General features: G+C 36.8%; 1 protein-coding gene and 1 long non-coding RNA gene across 5 annotated transcripts in view; both read right to left on the reverse strand.

The window, feature by feature from the left end:
* LOC139964861 (dual specificity calcium/calmodulin-dependent 3',5'-cyclic nucleotide phosphodiesterase 1A-like) overlaps positions 1-24,783 on the reverse strand; it is a 272,661-nt gene that overhangs the window by 149,423 nt on the left and 98,455 nt on the right. The gene's annotated exons all lie outside the window — the stretch shown is intronic.
* Positions 14,139-24,783, reverse strand: part of LOC139964865 (uncharacterized) — a 71,349-nt gene continuing 60,704 nt past the window's right edge. The window contains exons 3-4 of one of the 2 annotated variants that reach the window (XR_011792114.1): positions 18,844-23,977; positions 14,139-18,432 (exon numbers count right to left, since the gene is read on the reverse strand). This is a non-coding gene — a long non-coding RNA (uncharacterized lncRNA). Of the gene's footprint in view, positions 23,978-24,783 lie in introns of both variants that reach the window. The other variant, XR_011792113.1, reaches the window with a different exon arrangement.

Raw genomic sequence — 24,783 nt, forward strand, 5'->3', positions numbered from 1 at the left:
CATATATCTAGAGATTGATTACTGTAGGGGGTGGGGGTCAGGATCTGGGTAGGGAATAGAGGATCTAGGCAATAATCTCTGCATTTGTATACAATTGCAGTGAATCTAAAGAATGATAACTGCAGGGGAGGGGGGTCAGGATATGGGTAGAAAACTGAAGATAGGAAATAGTCAATGATTCCTATGGGCCTGAAAAATTATTCAAATGAATGTATCTAGACCATTATATGGGAACTTTCATAGTACCAAAATTAAGGCGTTGATCCAAACAATAATAATACCTACTTTACACTCACTGTATATCTCTGCATATATACTTATAGGACTTGTATACGATTGCAAGGAATCTAGAGTTTGATTACTGTAGGGAGGGGGTCATGATGTTGGTAGGAAACTTAGGATAGGCAACAATCAATGATTCTTATGGGCCTGAAAATTTGTTCAAATGAATGTATCTAGACCATTATATGGGAACTTTCATAGTACCAAAATTAAGGCAATGGCTCAAACACTAATATTACCTACTTAACACTCACTGTACATCTCTGCATATATACCTTGATAGGACTTGTATACAATTATAGAGAATCTAAATTTTGATTACTGTAGGCCTGTACAGCCCTGGTCAATTAAATCATGGAGCTATAAACATATATCTAGAGATTGATTACTGTAGGGGGTGGGGGTCAGGATCTGGGTAGGGAATAGAGGATCTAGGCAATAATCTCTGCATTTGTATACAATTGCAGTGAATCTAAAGAATGATAACTGCAGGGGGGGGGGGTCAGGATATGGGTAGAAAACTGAAGATAGGAAATAGTCAATGATTCCTATGGGCCTGAAAAATTATTCAAATGAATGTATCTAGACCATTATATGGGAACTTTCATAGTACCAAAATTAAGGCGTTGATCCAAACAATAATAATACCTACTTTACACTCACTGTATATCTCTGCATATACACTTATAGGACTTGTATACGATTGCAAGGAATCTAGAGTTTGATTACTGTAGGGAGGGGGTCATGATAATGGTAGGAAACTTAGGATAGGCAACAATCAATGATTCTTATGGGCCTGAAAATTTATTCAAATGAATGTATCTAGACCATTACATGGGAACTTTCATAGTACCAAAATTAAGGCAATGGCTCAAACACTAATATTACCTACTTAACACTCACTGTACATCTCTGCATATATACCTTGATAGGACTTGTATACAATTATAGAGAATCTAAATATTGATTACTGTAGGCCTGTACAGCCCTGGTCAATTAAATCATGGAGCTTTAAACATATATCTAGAGATTGATTACTGTAGGGGGTGGGGGTCAGGATCTGGGTAGGGAATAGAGGATCTAGGCAATAATCTCTGCATTTGTATACAATTGCAGTGAATCTAAAGAATGATAACTGCAGGGGGGGGGGTCAGGATATGGGTAGAAAACTGAAGATAGGAAATAGTCAATGATTCCTATGGGCCTGAAAAATTATTCAAATGAATGTATCTAGACCATTATATGGGAACTTTCATAGTACCAAAATTAAGGCGTTGATCCAAACAATAATAATACCTACTTTACACTCACTGTATATCTCTGCATATACACTTATAGGACTTGTATGCGATTGCAAGGAATCTAGAGTTTGATTACTGTAGGGAGGGGGTCATGATGTTGGTAGGAAACTTAGGATAGGCAACAATCAATGATTCTTATGGGCCTGAAAATTTATTCAAATGAATGTATCTAGACCATTATATGGGAACTTTCATAGTACCAAAATTAAGGCAATGGCTCAAACACTAATATTACCTACTTAACACTCAATGTACATCTCTGCATATATACCTTGATAGGACTTGTATACAATTATAGAGAATCTAAATATTGATTACTGTAGGCCTGTACAGCCCTGGTCAATTAAATCATGGAGCTATAAATATATAGCTAGAGATTGATTACTGTAGGGGGTGGGGGTCAGGATCTGGGTAGGGAATAGAGGATCTAGGCAATAATCTCTGCATTTGTATACAATTGCAGTGAATCTAAAGAATGATAACTGCAGGGGGGGGGGGTCAGGATATGGGTAGAAAACTGAAGATAGGAAATAGTCAATGATTCCTATGGGCCGGAAAAATTATTCAAATGAATGTATCTAGACCATTATATGGGAACTTTCATAGTACCAAAATTAAGGCGTTGATCCAAACAATAATAATACCTACTTTACACTCACTGTATATCTCTGCATATATACTTATAGGACTTGTATACGTTTGCAAGGAATCTAGAGTTTGATTACTGTAGGGAGGGGGTCATGATGTTGGTAGGAAACTTAGGATAGGCAACAATCAATGATTCTTATGGGCCTGAAAATTTATTCAAATGAATGTATCTAGACCATTATATGGGAACTTTCATAGTACCAAAATTAAGGCAATGGCTCAAACACTAATATTACCTACTTAACACTCACTGTACATCTCTGCATATATACCTTGATAGGACTTGTATACAATTATAGAGAATCTAAATATTGATTACTGTAGGCCTGTACAGCCCTGGTCAATTAAATCATGGAGCTATAAACATATAGCTAGAGATTGATTACTGTAGGGGGTGGGGGTCAGGATCTGGGTAGGGAATAGAAGATCTAGGCAATAATCTCTGCATTTGTATACAATTGCAGTGAATCTAAAGAATGATAACTGCAGGGGGGGGGGGTCAGGATATGGGTAGAAAACTGAAGATAGGAAATAGTCAATGATTCCTATGGGCCTGAAAAATTATTCAAATGAATGTATCTAGACCATTATATGGGAACTTTCATAGTACCAAAATTAAGGCGTTGATCCAAACAATAATAATACCTACTTTACACTCACTGTATATCTCTGCATATATACCTATAGGACATGTATACGATTGCAAGGAATCTAGAGTTTGATAACTGTAGGGAGGGGGTCATGATGTTGGTAGGAAACTTAGGATAGGCAACAATCAATGATTCTTATGGGCCTGAAAATTTATTCAAATGAATGTATCTAGACCATTATATGGGAACTTTAATAGTACCAAAATTTAGGCAATGGCTCAAACACTAATATTACCTACTTAACACTCACTGTACATCTCTGCATATATACCTTGATAGGACTTGTATACAATTATAGAGAATCTAAATATTGATTACTGTAGGCCTGTACAGCCCTGGTCAATTAAATCATGGAGCTATAAACATATATCTAGAGATTGATTACTGTAGGGGGTGGGGGTCAGGATCTGGGTAGGGAATAGAGGATCTAGGCAATAATCTCTGCATTTGTATACAATTGCAGTGGATCTAAAGAATGATAACTGCAGGGGGGGGGGTCAGGATATGGGTAGAAAACTGAAGATAGGAAATAGTCAATGATTCCTATGGGCCTGAAAAATTATTCAAATGAATGTATCTAGACCATTATATGGGAACTTTCATAATACCAAAATTAAGGCGTTGATCCAAACAATAATAATACCTACTTAACACTCACTGTATATCTCTGCATATACACTTATAGGACTTGTATGCGATTGCAAGGAATCTAGAGTTTGATTACTGTAGGGAGGGGGTCATGATGTTGGTAGGAAACTTAGGATAGGCAACAATCAATGATTCTTATGGGCCTGAAAATTTATTCAAATGAATGTATCTAGACCATTATATGGGAACTTTCATAGTACCAAAATTAAGGCAATGGCTCAAACACTAATATTACCTACTTAACACTCACTGTACATCTCTGCATATATACCTTGATAGGACTTGTATACAATTATAGAGAATCTAAATATTGATTACTGTAGGCCTGTACAGCCCTGGTCAATTAAATCATGGAGCTATAAACATATAGCTAGAGATTGATTACTGTAGGGGGTGGGGGTCAGGATCTGGGTAGGGAATAGAAGATCTAGGCAATAATCTCTGCATTTGTATACAATTGCAGTGAATCTAAAGAATGATAACTGCAGGGGGGGGGGGTCAGGATATGGGTAGAAAACTGAAGATAGGAAATAGTCAATGATTCCTATGGGCCTGAAAAATTATTCAAATGAATGTATCTAGACCATTATATGGGAACTTTCATAGTACCAAAATTAAGGCGTTGATCCAAACAATAATAATACCTACTTTACACTCACTGTATATCTCTGCTTATATACCTATAGGACTTGTATACGATTGCAAGGAATCTAGAGTTTGATAACTGTAGGGAGGGGGTCATGATGTTGGTAGGAAACTTAGGATAGGCAACAATCAATGATTCTTATGGGCCTGAAAATGTATTCAAATGAATGTATCTAGACCATTATATGGGAACTTTAATAGTACCAAAATTTAGGCAATGGCTCAAACACTAATATTACCTACTTAACACTCACTGTACATCTCTGCATATATACCTTGATAGGACTTGTATACAATTATAGAGAATCTAAATATTGATTACTGTAGGCCTGTACAGCCCTGGTCAATTAAATCATGGAGCTATAAACATATAGCTAGAGATTGATTACTGTAGGGGGTGGGGGTCAGGATCTGGGTAGGGAATAGAGGATCTAGGCAATAATCTCTGCATTTGTATACAATTGCAGTGAATCTAAAGAATGATAACTGCAGGGGGGGGGGGTCAGGATATGGGTAGAAAACTGAAGATAGGAAATAGTCAATGATTCCTATGGGCCTGAAAAATTATTCAAATGAATGTATCTAGACCATTATATGGGAACTTTAATAGTACCAAAATTAAGGCAATGGCTCAAACACTAATATTACCTACTTAACACTCACTGTACATCTCTGCATATATACCTTGATAGGACTTGTATACAATTATAGAGAATCTAAATATTGATTACTGTAGGCCTGTACAGCCCTGGTCAATTAAATCATGGAGCTATAAACATATATCTAGAGATTGATTACTGTAGGGGGTGGGGGTCAGGATCTGGGTAGGGAATAGAGGATCTAGGCAATAATCTCTGCATTTGTATACAATTGCAGTGGATCTAAAGAATGATAACTGCAGGGGGGGGGGTCAGGATATGGGTAGAAAACTGAAGATAGGAAATAGTCAATGATTCCTATGGGCCTGAACAATTATTCAAATGAATGTATCTAGACCATTATATGGGATCTTTCATAGTACCAAAATTAAGGCGTTGATCCAAACAATAATAATACCTACTTTACACTCACTGTATATCTCTGCATATACACTTATAGGACTTGTATGCGATTGCAAGGAATCTAGAGTTTGATTACTGTAGGGAGGGGGTCATGATGTTGGTAGGAAACTTAGGATAGGCAACAATCAATGATTCTTATGGGCCTGAAAATTTATTCAAATGAATGTATCTAGACCATTGTATGGGAACTTTCATAGTACCAAAATTAAGGCAATGGCTCAAACACTAATATTACCTACTTAACACTCACTGTACATCTCTGCATATATACCTTGATAGGACTTGTATACAATTATAGAGAATCTAAATATTGATTACTGTAGGCCTGTACAGCCCTGGTCAATTAAATCATGGAGCTATAAACATATAGCTAGAGATTGATTACTGTAGGGGTGGGGGTCAGGATCTGGGTAGGGAATAGAGGATCTAGGCAATAATCTCTGTATTTGTATACAATTGCAGTCAATCTAAAGAATGATAACTGCAGGGGGGGGGGGGTCAGGATATGGGTAGAAAACTGAAGATAGGAAATAGTCAATGATTCCTATGGGCCTGAAAAATTATTCAAATGAATGTATCTAGACCATTATATGGGAACTTTCACAGTACCAAAATTAAGGTGTTGATCCAAACAATAATAATACCTACTTTACACTCACTGTATATCTCTGCATATATACTTATAGGACTTGTATACGATTGCAAGGAATCTAGAGTTTGATTACTGTAGGGAGGGGGTCATGATGTTGGTAGGAAACTTAGGATAGGCAACAATCAATGATTCTTATGGGCCTGAAAATTTATTCAAATGAATGTATCTAGACCATTATATGGGAACTTTCATAGTACCAAAATTAAGGCAATGGCTCAAACACTAATATTACCTACTTAACACTCACTGTACATCTCTGCATATATACCTTGATAGGACTTGTATACAATTATAGAGAATCTAAATATTGATTACTGTAGGCATGTACAGCCCTGGTCAATTAAATCATGGAGCTATAAACATATAGCTAGAGATTGATTACTGTAGGGGGTGGGGGTCAGGATCTGGGTAGGGAATAGAGGATCTAGGCAATAATCTCTGCATTTGTATACAATTGCAGTGAATCTAAAGAATGATAACTGCAGGGAAGGGGGGGGGGTCAGGATATGGGTAGAAAACTGAAGATAGGAAATAGTCAATGATTCCTATGGGCCTGAAAAATTATTCAAATGAATGTATCTAGACCATTATATGGGAACTTTCATAGTACCAAAATTAAGGCAATGGCTCAAACACTAATATTACCTACTTAACACTCACTGTACATCTCTGCATATATACCTTGATAGGACTTGTATACAATTATAGAGAATCTAAATATTGATTACTGTAGGCCTGTACAGCCCTGGTCAATTAAATCATGGAGCTATAAACATATATCTAGAGATTGATTACTGTAGGGGGTGGGGGTCAGGATCTGGGTAGGGAATAGAGGATCTAGGCAATAATCTCTGTATTTGTATACAATTGCAGTGAATCTAAAGAATGATAACTGTAGGGGGGGGGGTCAGGATATGTGTAGAAAACTGAAGATAGGAAATAGTCAATGATTCCTATGGGCCTGAAAAATTATTCAAATGAATGTATCTAGACCATTATATGGGAACTTTCATAGTACCAAAATTAAGGCAATGGCTCAAACACTAATATTACCTACTTAACACTCACTGTACATCTCTGCATATATACCTTGATAGGACTTGTATACAATTATAGAGAATCTAAATATTGATTACTGTAGGCCTGTACAGCCCTGGTCAATTAAATCATGGAGCTATAAACATATAGCTAGAGATTGATTACTGTAGGGGGTGGGGGTCAGGATCTGGGTAGGGAATAGAGGATCTAGGCAATAATCTCTGCATTTGTATACAATTGCAGTGAATCTAAAGAATGATAACTGCAGGGGGGGGGGGGTCAGGATATGGGTAGAAAACTGAAGATAGGAAATAGTCAATGATTCCTATGGGCCTGAAAAATTATTCAAATGAATGTATCTAGACCATTATATGGGAACTTTCACAGTACCAAAATTAAGGCGTTGATCCAAACAATAATAATACCTACTTTACACTCACTGTATATCTCTGCATATATACTTATAGGACTTGTATACGATTGCAAGGAATCTAGAGTTTGATTACTGTAGGGAGGGGGTCATGATGTTGGTAGGAAACTTAGGATAGGCAACAATCAATGATTCTTATGGGCCTGAAAATTTATTCAAATGAATGTATCTAGACCATTATATGGGAACTTTCATAGTACCAAAATTAAGGCAATGGCTCAAACACTAATATTACCTACTTAACACTCACTGTACATCTCTGCATATATACCTTGATAGGACTTGTATACAATTATAGAGAATCTAAATATTGATTACTGTAGGCCTGTACAGCCCTGGTCAATTAAATCATGGAGCTATAAACATATATCTAGAGATTGATTACTGTAGGGGGTGGGGGTCAGGATCTGGGTAGGGAATAGAGGATCTAGGCAATAATCTCTGCATTTGTATACAATTGCAGTGAATCTAAAGAATGATAACTGCGGGGGGGGGGGGTCAGGATATGGGTAGAAAACTGAAGATAGGAAATAGTCAATGATCCCTATGGGCCTGAAAAATTTATTCAAATGAATGTATCTAGACCATTATATGGGAACTTTCATAGTACCAAAATTAAGGCAATGGCTCAAACACTAATATTACCTACTTAACACTCACTGTACATCTCTGCATATATACCTTGATAGGACTTGTATACAATTATAGAGAATCTAAATATTGATTACTGTAGGCATGTACAGCCCTGGTCAATTAAATCATGGAGCTATAAACATATAGCTAGAGATTGATTACTGTAGGGGGTGGGGGTCAGGATCTGGGTAGGGAATAGAGGATCTAGGCAATAATCTCTGCATTTGTATACAATTGCAGTGAATCTAAAGAATGATAACTGCAGGGAAGGGGGGGGGTCAGGATATGGGTAGAAAACTGAAGATAGGAAATAGTCAATGATTCTTATGGGCCTGAAAAATTATTCAAATGAATGTATCTAGACCATTATATGGGAACTTTCATAGTACCAAAATTAAGGCAATGGCTCAAACACTAATATTACCTACTTAACACTCACTGTACATCTCTGCATATATACCTTGATAGGACTTGTATACAATTATAGAGAATCTAAATATTGATTACTGTAGGCCTGTACAGCCCTGGTCAATTAAGTCATGGAGCTATAAACATATATCTAGAGATTGATTACTGTAGGGGGTGGGGGTCAGGATCTGGGTAGGGAATAGAGGATCTAGGCAATAATCTCTGCATTTGTATACAATTGCAGTGAATCTAAAGAATGATAACTGCAGGGGGGGGGGGTCAGGATATGGGTAGAAAACTGAAGATAGGAAATAGTCAATGATTCCTATGGGCCTGAAAAATTATTCAAATGAATGTATCTAGACCATTATATGGGAACTTTCATAGTACCAAAATTAAGGCGTTGATCCAAACAATAATAATACCTACTTTACACTCACTGTATATCTCTGCATATACACTTATAGGACTTGTATACGATTGCAAGGAATCTAGAGTTTGATTACTGTAGGGAGGGGGTCATGATGTTGGTAGGAAACTTAGGATAGGCAACAATCAATGATTCTTATGGGCCTGAAAATGTATTCAAATGAATGTATCTAGACCATTATATGGGAACTTTCATAGTACCAAAATTAAGGCAATGGCTCAAACACTAATATTACCTACTTAACACTCACTGTACATCTCTGCATATATACCTTGATAGGACTTGTATACAATTATAGAGAATCTAAATATTGATTACTGTAGGCCTGTACAGCCCTGGTCAATTAAATCATGGAGCTATAAACATATAGCTAGAGATTGATTACTGTAGGGGTGGGGGTCAGGATCTGGGTAGGGAATAGAGGATCTAGGCAATAATCTCTGTATTTGTATACAATTGCAGTCAATCTAAAGAATGATAACTGCAGGGGGGGGGGGTCAGGATATGGGTAGAAAACTGAAGATAGGAAATAGTCAATGATTCCTATGGGCCTGAAAAATTATTCAAATGAATGTATCTAGACCATTATATGGGAACTTTCACAGTACCAAAATTAAGGTGTTGATCCAAACAATAATAATACCTACTTTACACTCACTGTATATCTCTGCATATATACTTATAGGACTTGTATACGATTGCAAGGAATCTAGAGTTTGATTACTGTAGGGAGGGGGTCATGATGTTGGTAGGAAACTTAGGATAGGCAACAATCAATGATTCTTATGGGCCTGAAAATTTATTCAAATGAATGTATCTAGACCATTATATGGGAACTTTCATAGTACCAAAATTAAGGCAATGGCTCAAACACTAATATTACCTACTTAACACTCACTGTACATCTCTGCATATATACCTTGATAGGACTTGTATACAATTATAGAGAATCTAAATATTGATTACTGTAGGCATGTACAGCCCTGGTCAATTAAATCATGGAGCTATAAACATATAGCTAGAGATTGATTACTGTAGGGGGTGGGGGTCAGGATCTGGGTAGGGAATAGAGGATCTAGGCAATAATCTCTGCATTTGTATACAATTGCAGTGAATCTAAAGAATGATAACTGCAGGGAAGGGGGGGGGGGTCAGGATATGGGTAGAAAACTGAAGATAGGAAATAGTCAATGATTCCTATGGGCCTGAAAAATTATTCAAATGAATGTATCTAGACCATTATATGGGAACTTTCATAGTACCAAAATTAAGGCAATGGCTCAAACACTAATATTACCTACTTAACACTCACTGTACATCTCTGCATATATACCTTGATAGGACTTGTATACAATTATAGAGAATCTAAATATTGATTACTGTAGGCCTGTACAGCCCTGGTCAATTAAATCATGGAGCTATAAACATATATCTAGAGATTGATTACTGTAGGGGGTGGGGGTCAGGATCTGGGTAGGGAATAGAGGATCTAGGCAATAATCTCTGTATTTGTATACAATTGCAGTGAATCTAAAGAATGATAACTGTAGGGGGGGGGGTCAGGATATGTGTAGAAAACTGAAGATAGGAAATAGTCAATGATTCCTATGGGCCTGAAAAATTATTCAAATGAATGTATCTAGACCATTATATGGGAACTTTCATAGTACCAAAATTAAGGCAATGGCTCAAACACTAATATTACCTACTTAACACTCACTGTACATCTCTGCATATATACCTTGATAGGACTTGTATACAATTATAGAGAATCTAAATATTGATTACTGTAGGCCTGTACAGCCCTGGTCAATTAAATCATGGAGCTATAAACATATAGCTAGAGATTGATTACTGTAGGGGGTGGGGGTCAGGATCTGGGTAGGGAATAGAGGATCTAGGCAATAATCTCTGCATTTGTATACAATTGCAGTGAATCTAAAGAATGATAACTGCAGGGGGGGGGGGGGGTCAGGATATGGGTAGAAAACTGAAGATAGGAAATAGTCAATGATTCCTATGGGCTGAAAAATTATTCAAATGAATGTATCTAGACCATTATATGGGAACTTTCACAGTACCAAAATTAAGGCGTTGATCCAAACAATAATAATACCTACTTTACACTCACTGTATATCTCTGCATATATACTTATAGGACTTGTATACGATTGCAAGGAATCTAGAGTTTGATTACTGTAGGGAGGGGGTCATGATGTTGGTAGGAAACTTAGGATAGGCAACAATCAATGATTCTTATGGGCCTGAAAATTTATTCAAATGAATGTATCTAGACCATTATATGGGAACTTTCATAGTACCAAAATTAAGGCAATGGCTCAAACACTAATATTACCTACTTAACACTCACTGTACATCTCTGCATATATACCTTGATAGGACTTGTATACAATTATAGAGAATCTAAATATTGATTACTGTAGGCCTGTACAGCCCTGGTCAATTAAATCATGGAGCTATAAACATATATCTAGAGATTGATTACTGTAGGGGGTGGGGGTCAGGATCTGGGTAGGGAATAGAGGATCTAGGCAATAATCTCTGCATTTGTATACAATTGCAGTGAATCTAAAGAATGATAACTGCGGGGGGGGGGGGGGGGTCAGGATATGGGTAGAAAACTGAAGATAGGAAATAGTCAATGATTCCTATGGGCCTGAAAAATTTATTCAAATGAATGTATCTAGACCATTATATGGGAACTTTCATAGTACCAAAATTAAGGCAATGGCTCAAACACTAATATTACCTACTTAACACTCACTGTACATCTCTGCATATATACCTTGATAGGACTTGTATACAATTATAGAGAATCTAAATATTGATTACTGTAGGCCTGTACAGCCCTGGTCAATTAAATCATGGAGCTATAAACATATAGCTAGAGATTGATTACTGTAGGGGTGGGGGTCAGGATCTGGGTAGGGAATAGAGGATCTAGGCAATAATCTCTGTATTTGTATACAATTGCAGTCAATCTAAAGAATGATAACTGCAGGGGGGGGGGGTCAGGATATGGGTAGAAAACTGAAGATAGGAAATAGTCAATGATTCCTATGGGCTGAAAAATTATTCAAATGAATGTATCTAGACCATTATATGGGAACTTTCACAGTACCAAAATTAAGGCGTTGATCCAAACAATAATAATACCTACTTTACACTCACTGTATATCTCTGCATATATACTTATAGGACTTGTATACGATTGCAAGGAATCTAGAGTTTGATTACTGTAGGGAGGGGGTCATGATGTTGGTAGGAAACTTAGGATAGGCAACAATCAATGATTCTTATGGGCCTGAAAATTTATTCAAATGAATGTATCTAGACCATTATATGGGAACTTTCATAGTACCAAAATTAAGGCAATGGCTCAAACACTAATATTACCTACTTAACACTCACTGTACATCTCTGCATATATACCTTGATAGGACTTGTATACAATTATAGAGAATCTAAATATTGATTACTGTAGGCCTGTACAGCCCTGGTCAATTAAATCATGGAGCTATAAACATATATCTAGAGATTGATTACTGTAGGGGGTGGGGGTCAGGATCTGGGTAGGGAATAGAGGATCTAGGCAATAATCTCTGCATTTGTATACAATTGCAGTGAATCTAAAGAATGATAACTGCGGGGGGGGGGGGGTCAGGATATGGGTAGAAAACTGAAGATAGGAAATAGTCAATGATTCCTATGGGCCTGAAAAATTTATTCAAATGAATGTATCTAGACCATTATATGGGAACTTTCATAGTACCAAAATTAAGGCAATGGCTCAAACACTAATATTACCTACTTAACACTCACTGTACATCTCTGCATATATACCTTGATAGGACTTGTATACAATTATAGAGAATCTAAATATTGATTACTGTAGGCCTGTACAGCCCTGGTCAATTAAATCATGGAGCTATAAACATATAGCTAGAGATTGATTACTGTAGGGGTGGGGGTCAGGATCTGGGTAGGGAATAGAGGATCTAGGCAATAATCTCTGTATTTGTATACAATTGCAGTCAATCTAAAGAATGATAACTGCAGGGGGGGGGGGTCAGGATATGGGTAGAAAACTGAAGATAGGAAATAGTCAATGATTCCTATGGGCCTGAAAAATTATTCAAATGAATGTATCTAGACCATTATATGGGAACTTTCACAGTACCAAAATTAAGGTGTTGATCCAAACAATAATAATACCTACTTTACACTCACTGTATATCTCTGCATATATACTTATAGGACTTGTATACGATTGCAAGGAATCTAGAGTTTGATTACTGTAGGGAGGGGGTCATGATGTTGGTAGGAAACTTAGGATAGGCAACAATCAATGATTCTTATGGGCCTGAAAATTTATTCAAATGAATGTATCTAGACCATTATATGGGAACTTTCATAGTACCAAAATTAAGGCAATGGCTCAAACACTAATATTACCTACTTAACACTCACTGTACATCTCTGCATATATACCTTGATAGGACTTGTATACAATTATAGAGAATCTAAATATTGATTACTGTAGGCCTGTACAGCCCTGGTCAATTAAATCATGGAGCTATAAACATATATCTAGAGATTGATTACTGTAGGGGGTGGGGGTCAGGATCTGGGTAGGGAATAGAGGATCTAGGCAATAATCTCTGCATTTGTATACAATTGCAGTGAATCTAAAGAATGATAACTGCAGGGGGGGGGGGGGTCAGGATATGGGTAGAAAACTGAAGATAGGAAATAGTCAATGATTCCTATGGGCCTGAAAAATTATTCAAATGAATGTATCTAGACCATTATATGGGAACTTTCATAGTACCAAAATTAAGGCGTTGATCCAAACAATAATAATACCTACTTTACACTCACTGTATATCTCTGCATATATACTTATAGGACTTGTATACGATTGCAAGGAATCTAGAGTTTGATTACTGTAGGGAGGGGGTCATGATGTTGGTAGGAAACTTAGGATAGGCAACAATCAATGATTCTTATGGGCCTGAAAATTTATTCAAATGAATGTATCTAGACCATGATATGGGAACTTTCATAGTACCAAAATTAAGGCAATGGCTCAAACACTAATATTACCTACTTAACACTCACTGTACATCTCTGCATATATACCTTGATAGGACTTGTATACAATTATAGAGAATCTAAATATTGATTACTGTAGGCCTGTACAACCCTGGTCAATTAAATCATGGAGCTATAAACATATATCTAGAGATTGATTACTGTAGGGGGTGGGGGGCAGGATCTGGGTAGGGAATAGAGGATCTAGGCAATAATCTCTGCATTTGTATACAATTGCAGTGAATCTAAAGAATGATAACTGCAGGGGGGGGGGGTCAGGATATGGGTAGAAAACTGAAGATAGGAAATAGTCAATGATTCCTATGGGCCTGAAAAATTATTCAAATGAATGTATCTAGACCATTATATGGGAACTTTCATAGTACCAAAATAAAGGCGTTGATCCAAACAATAATAATACCTACTTTACACTCACTGTATATCTCTGCATATACACTTATAGGACTTGTATACGATTGCAAGGAATCTAGAGTTTGATTACTGTAGGGAGGGGGTCATGATGTTGGTAGGAAACTTAGGATAGGCAACAATCAATGATTCTTATGGGCCTGAAAATGTATTCAAATGAATGTATCTAGACCATTATATGGGAACTTTCATAGTACCAAAATTAAGGCAATGGCTCAAACACTAATATTACCTACTTAACACTCACTGTACATCTCTGCATATATACCTTGATAGGACTTGTATACAATTATAGAGAATCTAAATATTGATTACTGTAGGCCTGTACAGCCGTGGTCAATTAAATCATGGAGCTATAAACATATATCTAGAGATTGATTACTGTAGGGGGTGGGGGTCAGGATCTGGGTAGGGAATAGAGGATCTAGGCAATAATCTCTGCATTTGTATACAATTGCAGTGAATCTAAAGAATGATAACTGCAGGGGGGGGGGGGGTCAGGATATGGGTAGAAAACTGAAGATAGGAAATAGTCAATGATTCCCATTGGCCTGAAAAATGTATTCAAATGAATGTATCTAGACCATTATATGGGAACTTTCATAGTACCAAAATTAAGGCAATGGCTCAAACACTAATATTACCTACTTAACACTCACTGTACATCTCTGCATATATACCTTGATAGGACTTGTATACAATTATAGAGAATCTAAATATTGATTACTGTAGGCCTGTACAGCCCTGGTCAATTAAATCATGGAGCTATAAACATATAGCTAGAGATTGATTACTGTAGGGGGTGGGGGTCAGGATCTGGGTAGGGAATAGAGGATCTAGGCAATAATCTCTGCATTTGTATACAATTGCAGTGAATCTAAAGAATGATAACTGCAGGGGGGGGGGGTCAGGATATGGGTAGAAAACTGAAGATAGGAAATAGTCAATGATTCCTATGGGCCTGAAAAATTATTCAAATGAATGTATCTAGACCATTATATGGGAACTTTCACAGTACCAAAATTAAGGCGTTGATCCAAACAATAATAATACCTACTTTACACTCACTGTATATCTCTGCATATATACTTATAGGACTTGTATACGATTGCAAGGAATCTAGAGTTTGATTACTGTAGGGAGGGGGTCATGATGTTGGTAGGAAACTTAGGATAGGCAACAATCAATGATTCTTATGGGCCTGAAAATTTATTCAAATGAATGTATCTAGACCATTATATGGGAACTTTCATAGTACCAAAATTAAGGCAATGGCTCAAACACTAATATTACCTACTTAACACTCACTGTACATCTCTGCATATATACCTTGATAGGACTTGTATACAATTATAGAGAATCTAAATATTGATTACTGTAGGCCTGTACAGCCCTGGTCAATTAAATCATGGAGCTATAAACATATATCTAGAGATTGATTACTGTAGGGGGTGGGGGTCAGGATCTGGGTAGGGAACAGAGGATCTAGGCAATAATCTCTGCATTTGTATACAATTGCAGTGAATCTAAAGAATGATAACTGCAGGGGGGGGGGGGGTCAGGATATGGGTAGAAAACTGAAGATAGGAAATAGTCAATGATTCCTATGGGCCTGAAAAATTATTCAAATGAATGTATCTAGACCATTATATGGGAACTTTCATAGTACCAAAATTAAGGCGTTGATCCAAACAATAATAATACCTACTTTACACTCACTGTATATCTCTGCATATATACTTATAGGACTTGTATACGATTGCAAGGAATCTAGAGTTTGATTACTGTAGGGAGGGGGTCATGATGTTGGTAGGAAACTTAGGATAGGCAACAATCAATGATTCTTATGGGCCTGAAAATTTATTCAAATGAATGTATCTAGACCATTATATGGGAACTTTCATAGTACCAAAATTAAGGCAATGGCTCAAACACTAATATTACCTACTTAACACTCACTGTACATCTCTGCATATATACCTTGATAGGACTTGTATACAATTATAGAGAATCTAAATATTGATTACTGTAGGCCTGTACAACCCTGGTCAATTAAATCATGGAGCTATAAACATATATCTAGAGATTGATTACTGTAGGGGGTGGGGGTCAGGATCTGGGTAGGGAATAGAGGATCTAGGCAATAATCTCTGCATTTGTATACAATTGCAGTGAATCTAAAGAATGATAACTGCAGGGGGGGGGGGTCAGGATATGGGTAGAAAACTGAAGATAGGAAATAGTCAATGATTCCTATGGGCCTGAAAAATTATTCAAATGAATGTATCTAGACCATTATATGGGAACTTTCATAGTACCAAAATAAAGGCGTTGATCCAAACAATAATAATACCTACTTTACACTCACTGTATATCTCTGCATATACACTTATAGGACTTGTATACGATTGCAAGGAATCTAGAGTTTGATTACTGTAGGGAGGGGGTCATGATGTTGGTAGGAAACTTAGGATAGGCAACAATCAATGATTCTTATGGGCCTGAAAATTTATTCAAATGAATGTATCTAGACCATTATATGGGAACTTTCATAGTACCAAAATTAAGGCAATGGCTCAAACACTAATATTACCTACTTAACACTCACTGTACATCTCTGCATATATACCTTGATAGGACTTGTATACAATTATAGAGAATCTAAATATTGATTACTGTAGGCCTGTACAGCCCTGGTCAATTAAATCATGGAGCTATAAACATATATCTAGAGATTGATTACTGTAGGGGGTGGGGGTCAGGATCTGGGTAGGGAATAGAGGATCTAGGCAATAATCTCTGCATTTGTATACAATTGCAGTGAATCTAAAGAATGATAACTGCAGGGGGGGGGGGTCAGGATATGGGTAGAAAACTGAAGATAGGAAATAGTCAATGATTCCCATGGGCCTGAAAAATTTATTCAAATGAATGTATCTAGACCATTATATGGGAACTTTCATAGTACCAAAATTAAGGCAATGGCTCAAACACTAATATTACCTACTTAACACTCACTGTACATCTCTGCATATATACCTTGATAGGACTTGTATACAATTATAGAGAATCTAAATATTGATTACTGTAGGCCTGTACAGCCCTGGTCAATTTAATCATGGAGCTATAAACATATATCTAGAGATTGATTACTGTAGGGGGTGGGGGTCAGGATCTGGGTAGGGAATAGAGGATCTAGGCAATAATCTCTGCATTTGTATACAATTGCAGTGAATCTAAAGAATGATAACTGCAGGGGGGGGGGGGGTCAGGATATGGGTAGAAAACTGAAGATAGGAAATAGTCAATGATTCCTATGGGCCTGAAAAATTATTCAAATGAATGTATCTAGACCATTATATGGGAACTTTCACAGTACCAAAATTAAGGCGTTGATCCAAACAATAATAATACCTACTTTACACTCACTGTATATCTCTGCATATATACTTATAGGACTTGTATACGATTGCAAGGAATCTAGAGTTTGATTACTGTAGGGAGGGGGTCATGATGTTGGTAGGAAACTTAGGATAGGCAACAGTCAATGATTCTTATGGGCCTGAAAATTTATTCAAATGAATGTATCTAGACCATTATATGGGAACTTTCATAGTACCAAAATTAAGGGAATGGCTCAAACACTAAAATTACCTACTTAACACTCACTGTACATCTCTGCATATATACCTTGATAGGACTTGTATACAATTATAGAGAATCTAAATATTGATTACTGTAGGCCTGTACAACCCTGGTCAATTAAATCATGGAGCTATAAACATATATCTAGAGATTGATTACTGTAGGGGGTGGGGGTCAGGATCTGGGTAGGGAATAGAGGATCTAGGCAATAATCTCTGCATTTGTATACAATTGCAGTGAATCTAAAGAATGATAACTGCAGGGGGGGGGGTCAGGATATGGGTAGAAAACTGAAGATAGGAAATAGTCAATGATTCCTATGGGCCTGAAAAATTATTCAAATGAATGTATCTAGACCATTATATGGGAACTTTCATAGTACCAAAATTAAGGCGTTGATCCAAACAATAATAATACCTACTTAACACTCACTGTACATCTCTGCATATATACCTTGATAGGACTTGTATACAATTATAGAGAATCTAAATATTGATTACTGTAGGCCTGTACAGCCCTGGTCAATTTAATCATGGAGCTATAAACATATATCTAGAGATTGATTACTGTAGGGGGTGGGGGTCAGGATCTGGGTAGGGAATAGAGGATCTAGGCAATAATCTCTGCATTTGTATACAATTGCAGTGAATCTAAAGAATGATAACTGCAGGGGGGGGGGGGGTCAGGATATGGGTAGAAAACTGAAGATAGGAAATAGTCAATGATTCCTATGGGCCTGAAAAATTATTCAAATGAATGTATCTAGACCATTATATGGGAACTTTCACAGTACCAAAATTAAGGCGTTGATCCAAACAATAATAATACCTACTTTACACTCACTGTATATCTCTGCATATATACTTATAGGACTTGTATACGATTGCAAGGAATCTAGAGTTTGATTACTGTAGGGAGGGGGTCATGATGTTGGTAGGAAACTTAGGATAGGCAACAGTCAATGATTCTTATGGGCCTGAAAATTTATTCAAATGAATGTATCTAGACCATTATATGGGAACTTTCATAGTACCAAAATTAAGGGAATGGCTCAAACACTAAAATTACCTACTTAACACTCACTGTACATCTCTGCATATATACCTTGATAGGACTTGTATACAATTATAGAGAATCTAAATATTGATTACTGTAGGCCTGTACAACCCTGGTCAATTAAATCATGGAGCTATAAACATATATCTAGAGATTGATTACTGTAGGGGGTGGGGGTCAGGATCTGGGTAGGGAATAGAGGATCTAGGCAATAATCTCTGCATTTGTATACAATTGCAGTGAATCTAAAGAATGATAACTGCAGGGGGGGGGGGGGTCAGGATATGGGTAGAAAACTGAAGATAGGAAATAGTCAATGATTCCTATGGGCCTGAAAAATTATTCAAATGAATGTATCTAGACCATTATATGGGAACTTTCATAGTACCAAAATTAAGGCGTTGATCCAAACAATAATAATACCTACTTTACACTCACTGTATATCTCTGCATATATACTTATAGGACTTGTATACGATTGCAAGGAATCTAGAGTTTGATTACTGTAGGGAGGGGGTCATGATGTTGGTAGGAAACTTAGGATAGGCAACAATCAATGATTCTTATGGGCCTGAAAATTTATTCAAATGAATGTATCTAGACCATTATATGGGAACTTTCATAGTACCAAAATTAAGGCAATGGCTCAAACACTAATATTACCTACTTAACACTCACTGTACATCTCTGCATATATACCTTGATAGGACTTGTATACAATTATAGAGAATCTAAATATTGATTACTGTAGGCCTGTACAACCCTGGTCAATTAAATCATGGAGCTATAAACATATATCTAGAGATTGATTACTGTAGGGGGTGGGGGTCAGGATCTGGGTAGGGAATAGAGGATCTAGGCAATAATCTCTGCATTTGTATACAATTGCAGTGAATCTAAAGAATGATAACTGCAGGGGGGGGGGTCAGGATATGGGTAGAAAACTGAAGATAGGAAATAGTCAATGATTCCTATGGGCCTGAAAAATTATTCAAATGAATGTATCTAGACCATTATATGGGAACTTTCATAGTACCAAAATAAAGGCGTTGATCCAAACAATAATAATACCTACTTTACACTCACTGTATATCTCTGCATATACACTTATAGGACTTGTATACGATTGCAAGGAATCTAGAGTTTGATTACTGTAGGGAGGGGGTCATGATGTTGGTAGGAAACTTAGGATAGGCAACAATCAATGATTCTTATGGGCCTGAAAATGTATTCAAATGAATGTATCTAGACCATTATATGGGAACTTTCATAGTACCAAAATTAAGGCAATGGCTCAAACACTAATATTACCTACTTAACACTCACTGTACATCTCTGCATATATACCTTGATAGGACTTGTATACAATTATAGAGAATCTAAATATTGATTACTGTAGGCCTGTACAGCCCTGGTCAATTAAATCATGGAGCTATAAACATATATCTAGAGATTGATTACTGTAGGGGGTGGGGGTCAGGATCTGGGTAGGGAATAGAGGATCTAGGCAATAATCTCTGCATTTGTATACAATTGCAGTGAATCTAAAGAATGATAACTGCAGGGGGGGGGGGGTCAGGATATGGGTAGAAAACTGAAGATAGGAAATAGTCAATGATTCCCATGGGCCTGAAAAATTTATTCAAATGAATGTATCTAGACCATTATATGGGAACTTTCATAGTACCAAAATTAAGGCAATGGCTCAAACACTAATATTACCTACTTAACACTCACTGTACATCTCTGCATATATACCTTGATAGGACTTGTATACAATTATAGAGAATCTAAATATTGATTACTGTAGGCCTGTACAGCCCTGGTCAATTTAATCATGGAGCTATAAACATATATCTAGAGATTGATTACTGTAGGGGGTGGGGGTCAGGATCTGGGTAGGGAATAGAGGATCTAGGCAATAATCTCTGCATTTGTATACAATTGCAGTGAATCTAAAGAATGATAACTGCAGGGGGGGGGGGGGGGTCAGGATATGGGTAGAAAACTGAAGATAGGAAATAGTCAATGATTCCTATGGGCCTGAAAAATTATTCAAATGAATGTATCTAGACCATTATATGGGAACTTTCACAGTACCAAAATTAAGGCGTTGATCCAAACAATAATAATGCCTACTTTACACTCACTGTATATCTCTGCATATATACTTATAGGACTTGTATACGATTGCAAGGAATCTAGAGTTTGATTACTGTAGGGAGGGGGTCATGATGTTGGTAGGAAACTTAGGATAGGCAACAGTCAATGATTCTTATGGGCCTGAAAATTTATTCAAATGAATGTATCTAGACCATTATATGGGAACTTTCATAGTACCAAAATTAAGGCAATGGCTCAAACACTAATATTACCTACTTAACACTCACTGTACATCTCTGCATATATACCTTGATAGGACTTGTATACAATTATAGAGAATCTAAATATTGATTACTGTAGGCCTGTACAACCCTGGTCAATTAAATCATGGAGCTATAAACATATATCTAGAGATTGATTACTGTAGGGGGTGGGGGTCAGGATCTGGGTAGGGAATAGAGGATCTAGGCAATAATCTCTGCATTTGTATACAATTGCAGTGAATCTAAAGAATGATAACTGCAGGGGGGGGGGGTCAGGATATGGGTAGAAAACTGAAGATAGGAAATAGTCAATGATTCCTATGGGCCTGAAAAATTATTCAAATGAATGTATCTAGACCATTATATGGGAACTTTCATAGTACCAAAATTAAGGCGTTGATCCAAACAATAATAATACCTACTTTACACTCACTGTATATCTCTGCATATATACCTTGATAGGACTTGTATACGATTGCAAGGAATCTAGAGTTTGATTACTGTAGGGAGGGGGTCATGATGTTGGTAGGAAACTTAGGATAGGCAACAATCAATGATTCTTATGGGCCTGAAAATTTATTCAAATGAATGTATCTAGACCATTATATGGGAACTTTCATAGTACCAAAATTAAGGCAATGGTTCAAACACTAATATTACCTACTTAACACTCACTGTACATCTCTGCATATATACCTTGATAGGACTTGTATACAATTACAGAGAATCTAAATATTGATTACTGTAGGGAGGGGGTCATAATGTTGGTAGGAAACTTAGGATAGGCAACAATCAATGATTCTTATGGGCCTGAAAATTTATTATGAATGTATCTAGACCATTATATGGGAACTTTCATAGTACCAAAATTAAGGCAATGGTTCAAACACTAATAATACCTACTTAACACTCACTGTACATCTCTGCATATATACCTTGATAGGACTTGTATACAATTACAGAGAATCTAAAGATTGATTACTGTAGGCCTCTACAGCCCGGGCTAATGAAATCATGGAGCTATAAACGTATATATATGTAGAGATTGATTACTGTAGATTGATTACTGTGTGTGGTTGTTAGGCTAACATGTGGACGAATATTTCAGTTTTACATGGATATTTTTTATTTTATTTGCGACACAACTTGAGCGAATAAACAGATGGCTAGGTTAGATCTCTATGTTGACTTAGTGTGAAGTTAGGCTCTTTTATCTTACAATGGCTACATTGATATGGCTTGTCTCCTGCATGTGTTCTTTCATGGTCCTTCAAATTGCTAGACCAAGCAAAATTTTACCTACAATATAGCTACATTGATATGGCTTCTCTCCAGTAAGTGTTCTTTGGTGGTCGTCAAATTGCTAGACCAAGCAAACTTTTTCTTACAATAACTACATTGATATGGCTTCTCTCTTGTATGTGTTCTTTGATGGTCCTTCAACTGACTGGATAGTACAAACGCTTTGATACAATAGCTACAATGATATGGCTTCTCTCCTGTGTTCTTCTACACTGCGACAACCTTGCGCAGGCACAAGCAGTTACGCAGCGCAGCTGCAGAGTGCATAACCCGATCCTCTGCAGAAGCCAAAAATAACCTAAGCCCCTAATACAACGTACAAATTCAGCATAGATTCTGCCTAGCAACTTACATTAAATATACCCCAACTTAATGCCTAAAAACGCTCCTTGCACGACATTATAAACGACCCTGTAACTGTGTAGAATCCTATACATGATTAACTGACCAATTTGGAAATAGCCAACCCCGCCCCACTGTCTATGCACCCCCAACTGTTCCCCATATACTAAGAACAAAGGTGGCCTTGTCCACCAGACAGATAACATTAAGCCCAGGCAGGAAGAACCATTTCTTGCAGCCAGCAATAAACTCAAACTTAAGTTACACAAACTAGGGACCTCCCAGTTTAAACATTAAAGCAAGAAACAATTTATAAAGGTAAAACAGGCTAGATAGAAAATACATACACACGAGAAAACTAAGTTGCTTTCTCGTAACAGTTCTTTCATTGACGTTCAAGTACTAGACCAAGCGAACATTTGCAATACCTACAATGATTAGGTTTCTCTCCAGTGTGTATTCTTTCATGTTTTTTTTCAAATCGCCAGGGTTAACAAACTATTTGTGGCAATAACTACATTGATAAGGTTTCTCTCCTGTATGTGTCCTTTCATGTCTCTTCACTGTCCAAATTGAGAAGCGTTTTGTTACAATAGCTACATTGATATGATTTCTCTCCTGTGTGCGTCCTTTCGTGAGTCTTCCAATCGCTGGAACGATCAAAACTTTTGTTGCACTAGCTGCATTGGTTAGGTTTCTCTCGCTTACGATAATGAACACCTCCATATCCTGCATTCTCAGATAATTTTTCTCTGTTGTTTAATTCCTCCTTCACTTTGATTGATAAATGAAAAATGTAGCTCTCCCCTAGTTTTTCACAGTCGCTATCCTCTCTTTTAACATCCAGTTGATGAGCTTGGTTAAATGAATGGTCAATATTTGCATCTCTCCAGATCCTGAAAATATGAACAGTGAAACAGTATTAAAGATAGATGTATGCCAGCTGATTATTCCTGAAGTCTACAGTCCAAAGAGCAAATGGACTATCTGATATTCATAATATCAAAAAAAGGTCCGTTTATTCATAATCGGAAAAAAGTTTAGATTTTCATGAAAGCATAAAAGGTCCGTTTTCCATAATTGGATAAAAGGTTGGATGTTCATCATAGCAAAAAAAATCTTTTTTTTCATAATCAGAAAAAGATCCAGTATTCATACAGTAATAATAGCAACAATATAAGCAGGGCTGAGTGACCCTTTCCCATAAATTTCAATAGTAGAAATGGGACAATGCTCCCACCCTGCAGTATTTCCCCTCCTTTGAACAAGAAAAGAATTATGAGGTAACATTAATCAGAGGGGGAAGTTAGGGGCATTCTAACTAATACAGAAGGTGTAGACGAATAAAATGGTCTGTTTGCTATTTAAATTCATCATGTTTATTAGCTTTCAGCTTTATTTGTTTTGATCATCATATTTATATGACTTTGAAGGTTCAGACCACGGTAGGAAAATATGTACCTACCATGGAGGGTATGTGACCTGCTCCTGGGTGCTATTAATATGTTATTAAGCTCTTTGATAATTTGAAGAGATGAGTGTTCCGTTGACTACTAATGCTATTATTGTAGCAGGCATTGACAGAAAATCTGAGAATAATTGCACAGGCTTGGATGATAACGTTAATGAGATTATATTCCACCTCATGAAAAGCTTGATCTGCATATAGATCCTGTCTACTATATTCAAACATCTATTGTCA

This window comes from Apostichopus japonicus, chromosome 23, assembly GCF_037975245.1.
Source record: "Apostichopus japonicus isolate 1M-3 chromosome 23, ASM3797524v1, whole genome shotgun sequence".
In the NCBI taxonomy this organism is placed as follows: domain Eukaryota; kingdom Metazoa; phylum Echinodermata; class Holothuroidea; order Aspidochirotida; family Stichopodidae; genus Apostichopus; species Apostichopus japonicus.